This window comes from Lactuca sativa, chromosome 5 (genome assembly GCF_002870075.4).
Source record: "Lactuca sativa cultivar Salinas chromosome 5, Lsat_Salinas_v11, whole genome shotgun sequence".
Lineage (NCBI taxonomy): Eukaryota > Viridiplantae > Streptophyta > Magnoliopsida > Asterales > Asteraceae > Lactuca > Lactuca sativa.
The window spans coordinates 179,668,321-179,688,613 of NC_056627.2; positions in this window are offsets into that span (position 1 = coordinate 179,668,321).

Genomic DNA, 20,293 nt, shown 5'->3' on the forward strand with positions numbered 1-20,293 from the left:
CTTAAAACTCAGAAGGCCCTCTTCCCTCCTTGGTCTATGGAGCGGATTCTAAATGAGACATTTGACAATCCGAATGTGTAGTGGTTGGAGCCGATTGTCTCTTTTGACATAGATAACTCTTCGGAATCTCAATTTGATTTTCCGATCACTCCGAAGGCGTTCACGTATCTTTGTTTTGAGATGATCGAGAAAGCTCCTGATTTGGATAACGCTGTCAATTACTCGCTTTTCTCATTTTATCTTAAGCATGGAAAGCCCCAATATCAAACATGTAGTTCGAAGAAGATTGTAGTTGTGAAAGTCTTTGGACTAGTTGAAACCGAAAGCTTTATCAACGTTCGATTAATAGCAGTCTGAGGAGTTGGGAGTTTAGTCTTTGAGTTCACTCTCGCAGACTTGTTGTGCCTAAATCCATACGATTGGATTTCCTTGTTCACTCTCTTGTCAAAATATGAACAAAAGTTCGTGATGGGTTTTAACTATAAGAACATCCTATATGCTTATACAAAGCCTAATGCTTGGATCTAGGTTTCTCTATTGTACATGCAATTTATCCAAGACTATAAAACCTAGATCTAGAATATGATAAACAATACAACATATAATTGGGGTTTATGAAGAGATTAAAACCTTTAATCAATGAAGATCGATTAGATCTTGAACAAGTATATGAATATAAAACAGTAAGAACACAATAATAAGAACAAGAAAAGAATGAATCAATCGTGTCGAATGATTAAACAAAATCCTCAGAAGAGCTCGATTAAGAACATCAACTGTAGAGGATTGGAAGATTACAAGAACGATTAAAGAAAACTGTTGTACTCTAGATGAATCGCTATATCGATAATCTCTAAAATCGTTAACCTAATATGCATGCAAGCATTAACTTATATACAATACATAAAAGGCTCACGGTTGGACAGGCCCAAACCGGAGTGTACATGGCTAAACTTTCGAGCCCAAAAGACGCAACATCAAAATAATCTTCAGCCCAACAGTTTATATCATACCTTGATTGTTATGTAGCAATAAAAATCTCAAATCCTCCTTGTAATGACTTTAGAAAGCTTAGAGTCACAAATGTCACTCCTCTAACGGTTCACAAACACCAAGAGCAAGAGGATGAAGAAGAGAAGAGAAGGAGGCTCTAAAAAACGTGTGGAAACCCTAGATTACTAGTTCACCACGTTTTTGGAGCATAAGGGTTCTATATATAGTGAGGGTATTAGGGTTATCTAACAAGGAAACCCTAATTTGGATTCTTAAGCCCTAAGCAACCCATGAACTCCTTTCCTTAATGGCCTTGGACGATTTCTAATGGGTTTCCCCATAGAAATCGTCCAACCTTATAATATAAGGCAATCCATAGCCCAATTGCAATTATCTTATAATTACAATTCCAGTCCCTTAAGTTTAATTAAACTCTTTTAGTCACAAACTTAATTCTTATTAAATCTTGACTAATATTAATTAAACAATATGATTTCTCCTTTAATATATTATTCTAATAATATATTAATAAATCATATTTAATCCTTTCTCTCCATAATTCATCCTATCAAGTTGCTTTGGTGAAGGCAACCCAAAAGGACCATGCACCATCGGGTCAAGTACATACCAAAATAGTTATGGACTTAGACACTAATCCAACAATCTCCCCCTTTGCGTCAATTTGGAGCGAGACCTTCACTTGTTGCTTGGGCCGGCAGCTGAAGCTGGTACCTTCTTCTTCACGGTGTTAAACAGACACTTGGTTATGGAGAGAATGGTCTGTCTAAACCGGATGTACCAATTGATCATATCATTGAAGTACTTGATGTCATCAGCCAAGATCTCTTTACACCGCTTGATAATTGATAAGACATGCTCCAAGAAAGCTGTGGTGTAAAGATGCTTGTCAGCTAAAGCGAAGAGACATTTCTGTCCTTCGGCTCTAGTGAACATTACTGAGTTTCGCCTCGGATCAATCTTGCCCATTTGCATTTGGTTTAGATCACTGGCCAATCCCACAGGTGCTATCTTCGGTTTCTTCTTAAAAACTGTGGCGACCTCCTGATCCATTTGGGCAACCTCCATGATGTAGCAGGCCAACATCCTTTTGACATGGTCTATGATGGGACCATATTCGGCTTCGTCAGTCAGAAGGATATTGTACAGGACAATCCAATCATGAGGATTTAGATTCGGCAGATCCGCCAGGGAGATAATATGAGCAGTTCTTGCTGATCCACGAATGAGCTTGAACTTAACGTTTGTGAATCTCCCCACGGCATAAGGCTTCAGCACCCGAACGTTAACAATCTTCTGGGCGCTCCAGGTGAGGTATTGAGGGCGAGCAGCCTCCAGATAGAAGTCAATGAGCTCCCTGTCAAGCTCATCGTTCGGATGTGGGACTTCGAAAATGTTAGAGAAGGCGTGGAAGATGAACGCCTTTCGAGTCAGCAGCATATCAAATTGCGAATCGACAGTGTTGTTGCAGTCGAATGATATAACCGGCTCGAGCCATAATATGCTTGGAGTTTCTATGGCCTCTTTTATCATACGATCCCTGGTCCAGGCAGGGAAGAGCATCTTTCGGCTCTCAAGGAGATCGTGGGCTTCTTTTTGCTTGCGTTCGGCTTCTTCAGCCTCATGCGCCACACGACTGGCATCGTCTTCAGCATTGCGACTGTTCTTTCGCTTTAACATGTCAGCAATGGTCTCCCTATCTTCATCTTCATCTTCATCTTCCTCAGCTATGTTTTTACCCTTGTTCTTCACACCCGAACCCGAAGGTGGTTCGGTTGTGTGAGTAGCTTTGGAGGAAGGAGGTTTCGATCCTGTCTTCGCATCTCCCCCTTGTTTCGGAATGGACACGAAACTCGGTAGGCCTTCAATTTTGCTTAGAAGATCCATGGCCGGAGAGAGATTTTCAGCGAGGGTACGCCTCACCGAATGGTTTAGGATGGGGTCATGTGCTTCTAGGATGTTTGATAATGCTGCGTGGACATCCGAAACACACGATTTGATCACCTCCCGTTCGGATCGAAGAGCTTCCAGTTGTTCTTGAGAATTGGATAGTTGGGTGCTCTTGACCTTTAGGGCGGTTGTTTTACTCGCCAGAACGTCCATCAAAGAATTCTCAGCTGCAAGATCCTCTTGTAGCTTAGCTAGGCGGGCATCGATGGAGGCACGTAGTGCCGAGTTGTCGTCGCTGATATTTTGGCGTAGGGCAGCAAACGAAGTCAACTCCGTTGAGACGAACTTGGCCAATTGCTGAACAATCGGTTCCAGAGTTGTCTTGGTGGCGTCGGCGCTTTCCTGCAAGGACTTCAGCAGGACAGAAGCGTCGGAGAATAGTTTATCGACTTTTTCGGTCGCAGCCTCACACGCTCTGGTGGAGGCATCAATCGCAGCAGTTGTTGAGGCCACCGAATCGTGTTGAGCCCTGGAGAAGGCATCAACGATTTTCTGAAGGGCAGCTTCAGAGAGAGAGAGAGAGGACTGCTGGTTGGAAGAGGAGGCGAGAAGTAGATCAACCTTCTCGTGAAGCTCTTTGAGATGCTTCTTTGTCACTGGAGCATCATCCTCCTCATCACTCTGAACTTGAAACGGGCTATAGTAGACCGAATCGAAGTTCATGTGATCACCATCAAGATAAGGGTTATCTCCATCGGAGGCGTCTTCTGGAGATGGAGGTGGTGGTGAAGCTGGGGGTGTTGTGGTTGGTGTATGTTGAGTTTGAGTGTGGGGTGGGGTAGTTTCGGGTGGTGGTTGAGTATGGGTAGGTTCGGTTGTATGGGTTTCAGTTTGTGGTTCGGTTACGGGTGGGGTTTCGGTAACTGGTGGTGTTTCGGTTGAAGTGGTGAAAATGGGTGGTGGTATAGGGAAAGAGGTTGGTGGAATAGTAGGGTTTATGGTGGGAATGGAAATAGGAATAGTTGGTGGAGGTGAAGGAACTGGGGATTGATGAAGTGGGGTTGGGGACCGAGGTGGTGTGTTGCCTCGTTGAGGAGATTCGTCTCCTTGAGATCCTTCAGAGTCCGAACCTCCACCCTCAGATTCGCTTGGAGAGGAGGGAATAACTAGCTTTCGCTTCTGTTGGGTCTTCCTCCTCTTCGGCTGTGGGGACTGTGCCGCCTTCGGTTGTTTCCTCTTTTTGGGAGAAGGTCCCTTTGGAGCTTTGGACACTTGCTTCCCTTTCTCTGCCTTTTTGCCCCTGCCCACCGGTTTGTCGGCATCATGAATCGACCTTAGCATGTCCGGTGCAGTTCCCTTGGACCAGTTGACCTAAACTCCTTGATCGTTCTGATCAGTCTGCTGTCGGAGGGCACATCTGCATACATTGTCTCCGGGATGGAGCCAATGAAGGAAAATTTCGATGCATCTGATACGATGATCTTCTTGGTATGGAACGTACCAATAGAAGACATTGATGCACCATCAGCAGTTGGAACATCAAACTTGTCCATGGCCCATCTTGTTATCAAGATCCAGAACTGGGCCAACGACACCTCAGAGTGTCGGGATGAGGAAGAGAGGCTCTGAATCAGCTGTTGCCATAGGACAAAACCATAGTCCAGGTTTATCCCGTTGTATACCCCATACATTATCGATAGGAAAAGACGACTTGCACCGTCAGATCCTGAGCTCCTCTCTGACAGACCCTTGAAAAGGACTGTAAATAGGCCATTCCACTGTGGAGGCAGGCAAGACTTCTTAAACTTGGCGACAGAGGTGAGAACCTCTGTGTATCCCATGTTGTAAAACATGTTAAACAGCATCCCAACCGGAATAGTCTCCGGATGAACTCGTGAAGGGTCAACGGCAAACCCTAGCATAGTGCAGAACCTTTGTCGTGAAACGGAGGTCTTGTGTTTTGCAAGCTCGAAAAATACCCTGTCAACGGCCTTGTCGTAGTAAGCCATCGCGTAGACCTGCGATAGGGCCACCATTGGTACAGTTTCAATTCTGGATAGTGCAGGTGCAAGCTGAGAGTACTTCAGGCATTCAATGACCGGCGACATGTAGGAATCATACGCCAGTGGGTTAAGATCAATGAGAAGACACTGTTGGGGTCGGATAGGAAGAATCTGTGAGGTTGCATGAACAGAAGAAGATTCAGCCATTGTTGCAGGTTTGGAGAAGAAGATGAGCGGGAGAGTGTTTGGGAATATTTGTGCTTTGGAAATTATGGAGGCAGTAAAGAGGTAAAAGGTGGTGTAGACGGCTTTTTATAGTGGGAGATAGGAGAGAGAAAAATCGTTTCATATCTTCTATGCGATGATCACGTAGGAGAGAGATTTTCAGAATCCTAGGATCACGCTACCCAACAAGCGCCGTTTCAGAAGAAAATCGCTTCAAATCCGCACGCACCATTAATTGCCAGAGAGATGACGCTTGGATTTCGCACACGCGTCCATAAGTGTTAGTAAAAGCGCGGCCGTTTCAAATTCACACGCGCCTTCCTTTTTACCGTCGTTTGAATTTCTATCCCTTTAACTCCCGCCGAGTCAGCAACCTTTCGTCTTATCCTTTTTAAACGACATCTTTTTGAATTAAACACCCACGTGGATTATTTCTGACCACAACACCATAATTACAGCCTGTAAATAATTAGTAACGGAATTTTTGAAAACAGACTCTAGACCCTTCAACCCATGTATAATACTAGATGAAGATGTTGAGGTTATAAACTAACTGAAATAAAAACAGAAAAAGCGTAAAAAAAACCAAATAAAATGAAAAAGTCAGATCAGTGCCCACGATGTGGAAAGATATGTCCACGGTGTGGCTGCAATAGAAACATAAAATCAACTAAAATAAAAAACAGAAGCAGAAAACATAATAAAAACAAAGAGCCACTACAAGAAAGCAACCATTTAATGATGCACAAACAATGACACTCGCTGATAGAGGACGCCCATTTGTCCGTGCCCTAAAAAATAATGTCAGTTTTGCAAAATTTGAAGGATAGAGAACACGTATTTGTGCATGCCCTAAAATTAGTGTTAGAAAAGAAAAAAAAGGGAAACGCGGAGGGCGCTTTTCATAAAATGTGCGTCGTCTAAATGTGTCACTTTATAATATTTTAATGAATCACGCGTTTTTAAGGCGGGATTTCACCCGCCTATTAAATCCCAAAAATTAAACCCCCCGCCTCTTCCAATTAGCAAGATAAACCCTAGGCCTTCGTCTTCATACCAAAATTGCTCTTGCTTTCATGATCAAATGCCTCGCGACGACGATGATAACGATCATTGTCTCGGCTGAGTCACCCCTACCTCCATTTTCATGCGACCCTTCATCACCAACACCGCTATATCCCTTCTGTAACATCAAATTACCGATTCCCAACCCCGCCTTACCCAAAAATTAGACCTCACAAAATCTTTCATAGAGTCGATAATTGAAGATCTATGACTCCTCACACTCACAACGCCGGTGATTTTAAGGTTTTTTGTCCCCGATATCAAGGAACAAATAGGGATTTTATGCTCCCGACCTCACAAGAGGGGACCCAAGAACTAGGGCTATCAACATCTCCAGGAAGAAAAAGGATATCCGCTCTTCCTCCTTCCCATTCGACTAATTCTTTGTCAGCTCTTGTTGAATACATGTCTCCCAAATCAAATCAGAAATATGAGGAGCTCGAGGTGAAGCGATATCAAATTAAGGAAACATCTATTTCACAGTTCATTCAGCGTATCCTTTCAAACCCACAGAACACGAATCCTGTTTTTGGCTTCTTCTTTTTTCATTATCTTTAGATTTATTTGTTTGTTAGGGTTTACTTTGCTCACATGCCTGCTACAATTTCACAGATACTCAATCCCCAATATAGAGAGATAACGCAAAACCCTGTCTTCACTAGTAAAAGCCAATTGACTTCACCAAAGACTATGCAGGTAATTAGCTAATTCTCTGTGTGTCTAACATCTATCTCCATGATGAACACACATTAGTCCGAATAAGGAAACATCTCATGTATTAAAACGCATAATCTTAAGATGATAACCGAATAATCTCTTATGAAATGGTTAGCCAAACCCCTTTTCACATACAACATTTACACTCATTTGTTATGTAGATTCAGGGCATGCATTATCCCTTAAGTGTAAGTTTTTAGTGTGTATCTTTGGTCATACTCAAAAAATTGCAATCATGTAGAAATCCTAAATTCACCATTTTAAAAAACTTTCTCATTTAGGACCGATAAAGGAATGAATAAGAAGATAAAGACTTATGTCTTCACTTCTAGTATTTCTTGTTGTATTATTTTTATTCTTTTCTTGATGATGCTGCACGAAATGTTGGCATTGCATCAATCTCTTTCCTACCTACTTGGTGGGGAACCAATCACCAGGTAAATTAGATCAAACTTTTGTTGCTCAAAAACATCATGAAGCCAGATTGTTACATAATTAAATGAATTCTTTTTACATGGAATTATAGTTTGTGTTGAATATAAAGTTTGGATTTTTGCATACAGATGGGATGCAGGTCAAACAAGTGGAGGCTCGGGTACTTCTTTTTCCAATAATGTCATCACTAAACCAAGTATTGAGTGCTTCATGTTGATAAGTGCAACATTAATTTTGCTTTGAAAAGCCTTAGATTGATTCGGTTTATATAAATAATAGAATATCAAATTAAGGAAAGTAGTGGCGCTTAAAAAATGTTGAAAGAAGGGGCATTCCCAAGTACAATTTTAACATGTTTGCTAGTGGTGGAGTCATTGTAACCTTACATACAACAAGTAGTGATTTTGGAATCACAAATACAGAGTTCAGATTCCGAACCAGTTGATCAGCCATCTGTTAGGAGAGCAAGCAGTTCAATTTTCATTATCTCAAAATCACTCCAATCTCTGTTCACCCAACTGGTTCACCAGGCTCACCATGAGTCATACAGAGTCATGCTCTTCTCAAATGGTGACAAATGCTAGAATGGGCCTCAAAGAAGCTTAACTGTACCTATCTCAATATTTTAATCTTTACATTAATTAAAAAATTACAGAATTGCCCCTTTGAACATATGATATTTACTCAAAATTTTACAAGTGAGATTAAGATGTGGATCAAAAGTTGAAGTTGTTGATATAGATGAACCTATCCGTTGCGAGTAAGCCCCCCCCCCCCCCCCCCAAACAAAAGATAATTTATTTATTTTTATTGTGAATTGTGAATAAATATTTTAATTGCAGATACTCTGCATTATTAACTACTCCAGCCCTTTGTCAAGAAGGAAGACTCAAGGTATACATGTTTTCACCATTTTGCTGTTAAAAAGACGAAAACACCCTTCTTATTGTAAAAGAATAAGCTAAGAAAGATTGTATGGAATGTTTCAGGAACTACAAGATAATTTAGAAGCAGTGAAAATGGAACAACCACAAGGTCATGATGAGCTTTAAATATTTTTTATACTATTTATTATGGAAAAAGCAAAAAAAATGTTCGATTTGTTCTTTTATTACAGTGGTTGAATGATGCAGTTAAAAGGAGTGTGTTGTAGAGATGCCGGATGAATTTAACATAACATGGCTTCATAGAGGGGATGCCATACTTAATGTTAGTGACTTATCAATTGAAGCAAGTAGGAACTTAGGTTTGTTGCTTGATAAACTAAGGTATCAAGTTGTGAAGTCACTCAACAATATGGTGGTTATTGTACTAATCAAGAGGTAATTTTTGTCTTCGTCAAGAATTTTTCTTTTGGTAAGTTGATTTTGTTTGTTAGTGGAATTTGATTGAAATTTTGTGCATATCATATGCTTGTTGGGGTTATTACAGTTTAGAACAAATTTTGTATTATTCATTTCAATCTTATTATAATGATGATCAAGAGCTATTTCCATGTCTTTCTTTTTGATACTTTTTAAAATTCACCAACGAATTACAGTTTAGAACAAATTTTTTTGTATTCATTATAATCAGGCTGAAAAATTAATTGAAAATTTGAATTAAATTCTAAGACTTTGATAAAGGATATACAAAGCTAGATACTAAGAGTAGAGATCTGTGTTTGGTTCCTATTTCATGTATTGCTCAAGTTACATTGGTTATGCTATCTGTTAACATCTTGTTATTTATTATCAAGAGAAATTTGAGGAAGGTTGCAGCTCAGGAAGTGGTTGACAAAGTGAGGCAGCACAATGGTCTGTTGGTTGATCAGGTGTATTACCCTAAATTTTTGTCTCTAGTTTCTGCTTACTGTTAGTTTGTTATATGCTGGATTTATTTTTTCATTTTCTTTTGTGAAGCTGTTGCTATATTGCGAAGTCGTCCTTTTAGTGATGTGAAATGATAAGATCCGTTACAGATCTGATCTCAATAGAGGAAATTATGTACCTTTCTATGGATCTTAATAACACCTACTGTTACTTGTTAAACTATAGCTGCTTGGTACTTATTTGTGAATTTTTGGCCTCACTAAGTTGGCAAATTGTTGTCGATTGCTACTTAATTATTGTTAATTTTTGGCTGAAATACTTATCATCTTTCAAGAAATAGACTGTACAGATAAAGATTCCCTCTGTACCTCATACACAATGGTTATTTATAACTCTTATTATTTCATTTCTATCTTATTCTTCTAATAAGCCATCAATTCCACTGTAGTCGACTGTTTTTTAGAATCTTTATGATTTGTATTTGGTTTAATCTTCTATCCAGAACAAATTATCCTTGAAAGGACTTATTAATGATCATCATTTTTGGTAATACATGATATGGCATCCTGTGAAATTGTTCATAATTGGGCTGTTAATGTTCCTATTTGTTTTCATTTATGCAGGTAACAATCTTGTTGCATTAGAGGTGAAGAATACATGGCCCTATTTGGACCATATGAATCAGATGTTAATGGTAACAAGGTTAACACTTGAGTCCATATGATCAGATGTTAATGGTATCAAGTTTAACACACGTGTCTTTGTTATACATATAGATTAGGAAGGTAGATCCGACTTTGGACATGGAGGCTAATGAAGGAGACAATTACACACATATTCCTGTAAGAAATAGAGTTGGATGATTGTTTGTTAGTTTTATAGGAATGTATAACCAATGTTAGCAATGTATTATTTTTGTTTAACATTTGACTGGTTCTTTGTAAGACATATTATAATTTGTGCAATTTATTTTATTTTTTGAGTATGAAATTTTATTTTATATTCTGCAATGGATTGTATTTTTTGTATATGGTATTTTATTTCTATTATGAGACATTAAATGAAAATTTTAACTTAAAAATTAATAAATATATAAATATATTTATTTTAAACATTTAAATTTACGATACGCAAAAATGTGTGTCATCTTTGTTTATGAAATGGCCTTTCTTGACAGGGGTTTTAATGATACGCATTGTGTGTCATAAATGCGTGTTGTAAATGTGCGTCGTCTATAGGCGACACGCAAAAGTGTGTCGTCTCTCGTTATGACAGGGCCTTTCTTGACCGACATTTGCACGTCGTCTAGCGTTTTACGACACGCGTTGCACATCGTAAAAGGCTCTTTTTCTAGTAGTGAGCAAAATTAACCTTGTATGAAATAAACTCGATGTAACAGCCCGGATTCCCAGGTATTATTTTATTCTTCTAATTTTTAGTGTTTTGTGAGGAGACTCGGCGAGTTGGAGCTCAAATTCGCAGAGTATGATCGCGGTTTGGAAAAGGGTTCGTGTCCGGACTCGGCGAGTCCACGCTGTTTAATGAAACCCTAAATTTCAGGGTATGAGACCTATTTAAAGGGGCTTATGGCCGTCATTTGTGGCCACAAACCCCAGAGAGAACCCTAAAAGAGTCCTTGAGCGTTTTGTGAGAGAGAAGAGGAAGATCCTTGATTATTTGTGGGTGATTTTGCATATAGAAGAGGATCAAGGCAAGAGGAGACCAAAGGAGGTGCTAATCCAGTGATTCCTGAGTCCAGAGACTTCATTTGAGGTAACCTATCGTTCCTTTCTCAGCCCTTGGTGTAAATCTTAGAGTTAGGGCTTCTTTGTGGAATGATTCATGGAGTAATTGGCCTCTTCTTGTGTTGATGCTTTAGATCTGGACCCAAAGTGGTCCAGAGACTCTTTTCCCTCAAGATTTATGAGTGTTAATGGAGGCCATGAGCTTAGAATAGCATTCTAGAGACCATATCATCAAATAAGGCCTTTGGACCTGTATATGAGCACCAAGATTGTCACTTTACGTGATGAATGTGCTTGGAAGGACTGGATCTACGAGTTACTGGAACGGATCTGACCTCAGGAGTGAGTTTGAGTTCATGCATGGCTTAGACTCGCCGAGTCCAAAGAGAAGACTCGGCGAGTAGCATGAAGATTGTCCATAACCACTCAGCGAGTGGTCTTGCCGAGTTAAGGGGTTGACTCAGTGAGTCAGGGAGAGTCAGAGAGGGTTGACAGGTGGACTGAGTCAAGCTGGAACTCGCCGAGTTGTTCTTGAGACTCGGCGAGTTGAGTCGTGGTGGCCCCGCGATTCATGCCAGGTGGAACTTGTCGAGTCAGGGAAGTACTCGACGTGTCAAGAGAGGATCTTAGGGAGTCAGTGAACACGTATAGACTCGCCGAGTCGCCCTAGTGCACTCGCCGAGTCCGGTCAAAGTTGACCGATGACCGTTGACCAGTGTTGAGTTGATCGAGCGCGAGTGATTTCCGAGATTTCGTGTTATCGAGATACGCGAGCTGAGTCTTCTCACTATACTTTACCTTGAGTAGGTAATCAGAGTTATGTGATAGAGTATTTGTATGCTATATGTATGTTATGTGTGGTACTGCATTATTTCTATGTGATTTATGTTGTGCATGTTTAGAGTTGGAACCGGAAGGTTCCCAGAGTTAGAACCAGAGGGTCACAGAGTAGGGTCTACGGACCCACAGAGTTGTAGCCTCGAGTGGCTAATATGTGTTATGCGTGGTATTTTGAGGAACTCACTAAGCTTTATGCTTACAGTGTTGGTGTTATTTGTTTCAGGTACTAGCGATGACCGTGGGAAGGCGCCGGCTTGATCAGTACACACACATGGGATTTTTATGATATGTGATCTTGGGATTCTTTGTATGACATGGATTGGAGTTTCAAACATTGATGTTTTATGAAAATTAAATGAATATGTTTTTATATTATGCGAAATTTTTTTTTTTAAATTTACGGTGTTACAAGTTGGTATCAGAGCCTTGGTTTGAGGGATTCGAGTACACCTTCGGGCATATTTGAACTCAAACTGAGGATTTGAGAAGTATTTTAAAAAAAAAAGAGTAAAAGATTTTCGGAAGAAAGCAGAGTAGAGTTGTGTGTACGATCAGTCCGCGCCCGAACGGTGATTTCCCAAAATACCCTCATGTTATGTGATATTGATATTGATATGATGTATTCTCATGCTAGAGTAGGCTAGGTACTCCTATTAGGACTAGAGTGGCCTAATTTGTGATGCCTTAGCCTAGGGAGAGGTGAGCTGCTATGAGATGCTTGAGAGTGAGTTGGTAGCAGCGAGGGGCTTATGAGAGATCTGTTAGAGAGTGGATTATGCATGATAGAGTACTTCGAATTTTGAATCCGAAAAGGAGGACTTGGGGTGTATTCTGACACGGTGCGGACAATAGTATTGGGTCCGTACTACTAAAAGCACTGGAGCGGTGTACAGCCCAAGTAGGAATCTTTGGAATGCCAAGGATCAAGGATGAATGAGTTGTTGAGTGTGAGTATGCTTGAATGGATTCTAATTTATCGTATGTTGTATTTCAGAGGTAGATCATGGTGAGGACACGTCTGATGCCTGAGAGCAGTGGGGCCAGTGATGAGGAGATCCGCCGGATCACCCATGAGGAGGTGGCTGCGGCCATCAAGGCAGAGATACTAGAGATGTTTGGGTCTATTAAGACCACGTTGATTGAGACCTTCGACGAGCGTTATGCTGCTCTTTCTGAGGCTGCTGTTGAAGCGGCCACCGTAGCTATTGCTGCCGCGAGGCCGCAGGGTGGTGATGCGTTGCTGTTCCGAGAGTTCAGCAACACGAAACCGCCAGAGTTTGATGGGACCCAGGACCCGGTGGCGGCTATGAGATGGATTTCTGACATAGTGGGGTGTTTCTTCACTTGCTCATCTCCTGAGCATTTGAAGGTTCGGTTCGCGCTGAACCAGCTTCGCTTGGGAGTGAAGGACTGGTGGAAGTTTGTGACGGTGCACTTTACGCCTGCTGAGCTTGCGGCAGTGACCTGGGAGAGGTTCACTGCCATGTTCCAAGATGAGTACGTTCCCCAGGTGGAGAGGGAGCGTTTGGCCCAGGAGTTTTTGACCCTCAAGTAGGGTACTGAGTCTGTTACGGTGATTACCAGGATGTTCCATGAGTGGGCGATGTTCTGCCCTGAGCACGTGTCCACCGAGCAGGCACGTATGAGTCGATATTTGAGTATCTTGAGGCGAGACATTCGGGAGTTCGCAGCGAACTCCTCGTACCGGACATTTGCCGAGCTTCAAGCAAATGCCCGGAAGAGGGAGATTGAGCTAGAGACTCAGGCCAGGGAGGAGGCGGAGTCTCAGGGGAGGGATCGGCGACCGGCGCAGTCTCAGCTGGTAGCCAAGCGGGCCAAGCCTGCTGATCCCAAACCAGGGAGCCAGAAGGGCCGCACTTATGGGAAGTGCGGCAAGGGTCATGATGGAGTCTATAGAGCGGGATCTTGCTACAAGTGTGGCAAGGAGGGGCATATGGCCAAGGACTGCCCCAAGGGGTTTGCGGTGTGTTTCCACTGCAACCAGACCGGACACCGGAAGGCAGAGTGTCCGCAATTGCAAGGATCACCTCAGGGAGCACCTCAGGGATCTGCCCCTGCTGCCATCAGAGCTACCGAGAGTCGCCCAGTGAAGGCCGAGGCGCCGAGGGCACGAGGGAGAGCTTTTCAGTTAACCGCGGAGGAGGTCCGCGCAGCGCCCGATGTCGTGGCTGGTATGTATTCTTTCGTGTATTTATTTTGATGTTGAGATATTATGCTTATATTATGTTATGCGTAGGTACTTTTCTTGTGAATTCTGTACCTGCCTTGGTGTTGTTTGACTCGGGTGCGAGTCGGTCTTTTGTATCTCTGGCTTTTAGTCAGCATATCAGTGTTAGTAGTGAGGCGTTGAGTCGGCCTCTAAGAGTTTCCATAGCTGACGAGAGGGTGATATATGCCTTGGAGGTTCTCCGAGGGTGCGTAGTCGAGATTTTCGGTGTTGAGTTCCCGATTCATCTGGTTCCTATTGTGATGGGTGATGTCTGTGTCATTGTGGGCATGGACTAGTTGAGCAGATTCGGTGTGGTTATCGACTGTGAGCGAGAGCTGGTGACCATACGAGACCCTAGTGGGGGAGTTCTTACAGTGTACGGCAAGGGTACACGTTCTGGATCAGCGTTTTGTTCGGCCGCTAGGGCAAGGAAGTGTCTACAGTAGGGCTGTAAGGGTTTTGTGGCGTATGTGATGGATACGCGGGTGGATTCCGAGAGACCGAGGTCTGTTGAGGAGGTTCCGATAGTGCGTGAGTTCCCTGATGTATTTCCTGAGGAGTTTCCGGGTGTGCCTCCTGTGAGGCAAGTGGAGTTCAGTATCGATTTGGTTCCGGGGGCCGCGCCTATCGCTAAGGTGCCTTATCGCCTTGCACCTCCAGATATGCAAGAGTTATCCTCGCGGCTTCAGGAGCTGCTGGGAAAGGGGTTTATTCGGCAGATCAGCTCGCCGTGGGGAGTGCCTATCCTGTTCGTCAAGAAGAAGGATGGTTCACACCGGATGTACATTGATTACCGGGAGTTGAACAAGCTGACGGTCAAGAACCGTTACCCATTGCCGAGGATCGACGATTTGTTAGATCAGTTGTAGGGAGCGTCTTGGTTCTACAAGATCGATTTGAGGTCTGGATATCATCAAGTGAGGGTGCGAGATGAGGACGTCCAGAAGACAACGTTCAGGACGCATTATGGGCATTACGAGTTTGTGGTGATGCCTTTTGGGCTCGCCAATGCCCCGGCAGTGTTCATGGATCTCATGAACCGAGTGTGCAGGCCGATGCTGGATCGGTCGGTGATTGTATTTGAGAGAGGTTCTCGGAGTTCTGAGATCGGAGAGGCTTTATGCCAAATTCTCCAAGTGTGATTTCTGGTTGCGGGAGGTCCAGTTCTTAAGACATCTCGCTAACCAGAAAGGGATAATGGTCGACCCGGCCAAAGTTGAGGTGGTGATGAGTTGGGAGGCGCCGAGGTCACCCTCCGAGATCAGGAGTTTCCTAGGGTTGGCAGGGTATTATCGGAGATTTATCAAGGATTTCTCTAAAATCGCAGTGCCACTCACCAGGTTGACCCGGAAGGGTGTTGCTTTTTCATGGGGCCCCGAGCAGCAGACCTCCTTTGAGACACCTCGCCAAAGGTTATGCGAAGCCCCAGTGTTAGCCCTCCCGGAAGGGATAGAGGACTTTGTGGTATACTGTGACGCATCGATTCTGGGGTTGGGGGTGGTGCTGATGCAGAGAGGGCATGTGATAGCATATGCATCGAGACGGCTGAAGCCTCATGAGATGAGATATCCCAACCATGAACTAGAGTTGGGGACAGTGGTGTTCGCCCTCAAGATTTGGCTTCACTACCTGTATGGGGTTCGGTGTACGATATACACGGACCATAAGATTTTGAAATATTTGATGGATCAGCCCAACCTAAATATGCGATAGAGAAGGTGGTTGGATGTGGTAAAGGATTATGGTTGTGAGATCCTGTACCACCCAGGCAAGGCTAATGTTGTAGCCGATGCACTGAGCCGCAGGGCGGAGAGCACCCCGCTGCGGGATGTATGTTTGAGATAGACCGTGATAGCTCCAGTGTTGGACGCCATTCGTGGGGCACAGGCCGAGGCTGTGCAACCTGAGATGCAGAAGAAAGAGCGGGTTGTTGGTTTGGTTTCAGAGTTCGTTACCGATGGTCGGGGGCTTATGAAATTTCAGGGGCGTATCTGGGTGCCGTTTATGGGAGGAACGCGTGTCATTTTGATGGAAGAGGCTCATCGGTCGAAATTTTTGATCCATCCTGGGGCCACTAAGATGTATTTGGACCTGAGAAAGGAGTATTGGTGGCCCTGTATGAAGAGGGATGTTGCGTGGCTTTTTGAGAGGTGCATGACCTGCCGTAGGGTTAAGGCCGAGCACCAGAGGCTGCATGGTAAGTTGCAGCCGTTGGAGGTTCCCGAATGGAAGTGGGAATAGATCACCATGGATTTTATCACCAAATTGCCAAGGACTGCTAGAAGAGTTGATGCAATTTGGGTGATTGTGGACAGGTTGACGAAGAGCGCTCACTTTCTTGCTATCAGCGAGAGTTCTTCAGCAGAGAAACTGACAGAGGTGTAAGTGAGGGAAGTGGTATCTCGGCATGGGGTGCCGATCTCGATTGTTTCAGACCGTGACGTGCGTTTCACTTCCAGATTCTGGAAGAAGTTTCATGAGGAGTTGGGTACTAGGCTGCATTTTAGTACCACATATCATCCCCAGACAGACGGTCAGAGTGAGCGGACGATTCAGACGCTCGAGGACATGCTCCGGGCATGTGTGTTGGATTTCGAGGGAAGTTGGGATGCATATTTGCCCTTAAAGGAGTTTTCCAACAACAACAGCCATCATTCGAGCATTGGTATGCCGCGCTTTGAGCTGTTGTATGGGAGGAGGTGTCAGACCCCCATTTGTTGGGGAGAGGTTGGACATCGTGTGATGGGCAATACAGAGATCGTGCTTTAGATGACAGTGCAGATCCAACTGGTCAGACAGAGGTTGTTGACCGCTCAGAGTCGTCAGAAGAGTTATCCAGACAAACGACGGTCCGAGCTTGAGTTTCAGGTCGGCGACCTCGTACTCCTGAAGGTCTCTCCTTGGAAAGGAGTGATTCGATTTAGGAAGAGGGGCAAGTTGGGGCCCCGATATATTGGTCCCTTCTGAGTGATCACGACGGTAGGCCGGGTAGCCTATCGTTTGGATTTGCCAGCAGAGTTGGGGCAGATTCACGACACTTTCCATGTGTCGCAACTGCGGAAGTGTATAGCCGATGAGTCGGCAGTGGTTCCATTAGAGGATATTCAGGTGGATGCGAGCCTGAATGATGCTGAGAAACCTGTAGCAATCCGAGATCGGAAAATCAAGGTTCTGAGGAACAAGGAGATACCCTTGGTTTTGGTTAAGTGGCAGCATCCTAAGGGGTCCGAGATGACTTGGGAGCCGGAGCATGAGATGCGTGAGCAGCATCCGAAGTTATTTGTAGAGCGAGACTTCGAGGGCGAAGTCTAGTTCTAGTGGGGGAGAATTGTAACAGCCCGGATTCCCAGGTATTATTTTATTCTTCTAATTTTTAGTGTTTTGTGAGGAGACTCCGCGAGTTGGAACTCAAACTTGCCGAGTATGATCGCGGTTTGGGAAAGGGTTCGCGTCCGGACTCGGCGAGTCCACGCTGTTTAATGAAACCCTAAATTTCAGGGTATGAGACCTATTTAAAGGGGCTTATGGCCGTCATTTGCGGATACCAACCCCAGAGAGAACCCTAAAAGAGTCCTTGAGCGTTTTGTGAGAGAGAAGAGGAAGATCCTTGATTATTTGTGGGTGAATTTGCATATAGAAGAGGATCAAGGCAAGAGGAGACCAAAGGAGGTGCTAATCCAGTGATTCCTGAGTCTAGAGACTTCATTTGAGGTAACCATTCGTTCCTCTCTCAGCCCGTGGTGTAAATCTTAGAGTTAGGGCTTCTTTATGGAATGATTCATGGAGTAATTGGCCTCTTCTTGTGTTGATGCTTTAGATCTGGACCCAAAGTGGTCCAGAGACTCTTTTCCCTCAAGCTTTATGAGTGTTAATGGAGGCCATGAGCTTAGAATAGCATTCTAGAGACCATATCATCAAATAAGGCCTTTGGACCTTTGCATGAGCACCAAGATTGTAACTTTACGTGATGAATGTGCTTGGAAGGACTGGATCTATGAGTTACTGGAATGGATCTGACCTCAGGAGTGATTTTGAGTTCATGCATGGCTTAGACTCGCCGAGTCCAAACAGAAGACTCGGCGAGTAGCATGAAGATTGTCCATAACCACTCAGCGAGTGGTCTTGCCGAGTTAAGGGGTTGACTCAGTGAGTCAGGGAGAGTCAGAGAGGGTTGACAGGTGGACTGAGTCAAACTGGAACTCGCCGAGTTGTTCTTGAGACTCGGCGAGTTGAGTCGTGGTGGCCCCGCGATTCATGCCAGGTGGAACTCGTCGAGTCAGGGAAGTACTCGACGTGTCAAGAGAGGATCTTAGGGAGTCAGTGAACACGTATAGACTCGCCGAGTCGCCCTAGTGCACTCGCCGAGTCCGGTCAAAGTTGACCGATGACCGTTGACCAGTGTTGACTTGATAGGGGTAGTCAACCTTAGTTGTGAAAGTGTTAATTAGAGATATATTGTGTTATAGGAGGATTATAGCTCGGAGGATCGAGCGCGAGTTATTTCCGGGAGTTGCGAGTTATCGAGATACGCGAGGTGAGTCTTCTCACTATACTTTACCTTGAGTATGTAATCAGAGTTATGTGAGAGAGTATTTGTATGCTATATGTATGTTATGTGTTGTACTGCATTATTTCTATGTGATTTATGCTGTGCATGTTTATAGAGTTGGAACCGGAAGGTTCCCAGAGTTAGAACCAGAGGGTTCACAGAGTAGGGTCTACGGACCCACAGAGTTATAGCCTCGAGTGGCTAATATGTGTTATGCGTGGTATTTTGGGGAACTCACTAAGCTTCATGCTTATAGTGTTGGTGTTATTTGTTTCAGGTACTAGTGATGACCGTGGGAAGGCGCCGGGTTGATCAGTACACTCACATGGGATTTTTATGATATGTGATCTTGGGATTCTTTGTATGACATGGATTGGAGTTTCAAACATTGATGTTTTATGAAAATTAAATGAATATGTTTTTATATTATGCGAAAAATTATTTTGAAATTGACGGTGTTACACTCCACACAAAGGATTGATAACAAATAGCAAATAAAAATAACTATAATAAAGTCGTTCCTCGGCAACGACATCAAAAACTTGATACACACTTTATGTACTAGTTCTTTTGTTGTAAACCAAACTAATCTAGACTAGCAACTACACAATACACAATGTACCTAATCAAATAATAGTATAGTTTAGGTAACTCAGGTATCGAATACAGGGAACACAAATGATTAATAACTAGGATATCAACTAAAGTTAACTAAATAAAATAAGAAAATAAATGGTGTTTTTTTTGTCATTTTGCAAGTCCGGATTAATTAAAACAATTAACAAAATCAAATTGAACTCCAAAAAAAAAAACAAAAAATGGTTTTGAATAGAAGATTAAACGAGACTTTCATCTAGATGTGATACACTCACTTATATGGTTGAGTTCATGCATAGTGCAATAGATTAAATTGTTGTTGCTTAATGATTCCTAGATTGAGTCGAATTACGATCAAGAAACTAGTCCTTCAGTCTAGCAAGTTTATTCATTTAGTGATCAAATGGACAAACAAACTAGTACACTAGTATTGAGTTTGAATTATGAAAGACTTTAAATTATGATTGATATAAATGGTTATAAATATCAATTCAATACATGAATGGTCATCACATATTAACTTTCACATTAATTTACCAACTTTTCTATTTAACCATAGGCTTTTGGTCAAAACAATAGTCCTATAACCTTGCTAATCACAAAAACATAAGATAAAAGTATACTAAGATAGATAGATCATCTAATCTTAATAAAACTTAGCAATAAACAGAAAAGAAGATATCATTAACACAAAAGGTTCTTTTTCAAGCTAACATAATGAATAAGCCACTAATAATAATCCAAAATCCAATAAATCAGCACATAGCAAGTAAGATCCTCTACTCTAAAAGGAAGTTAGGGTATTTAGCACTTAACTTCTAGAAATAAACTGATAAAAATGAAATTCACTTTGCAAAACATGATGAAAATAAAGCCATTATGTGTTTAGAAGTAATGTTTCCTTTAAATCTCTTCAAATCAAGCTTTCTATTGAATTATGGACTCTGAAGCCTCCTAAGGATGTCTCTGGTCTTCGAAAGTTGGCAAAAGCTTCTAGTATAAGTTAGGATTAAAGGCAGAATCGAAATATTTATATTTCCCAAAATTCACTTCCCACCCCATGGCAAATAGGCTCCACGACGTGGCAATCATTAAAAAACGCGTATTCTCCGAGGCGGTTTCTTTATCACAAATGTTCTCCTATCCACAGTGTGGCGAACAAATATCCATGTTGT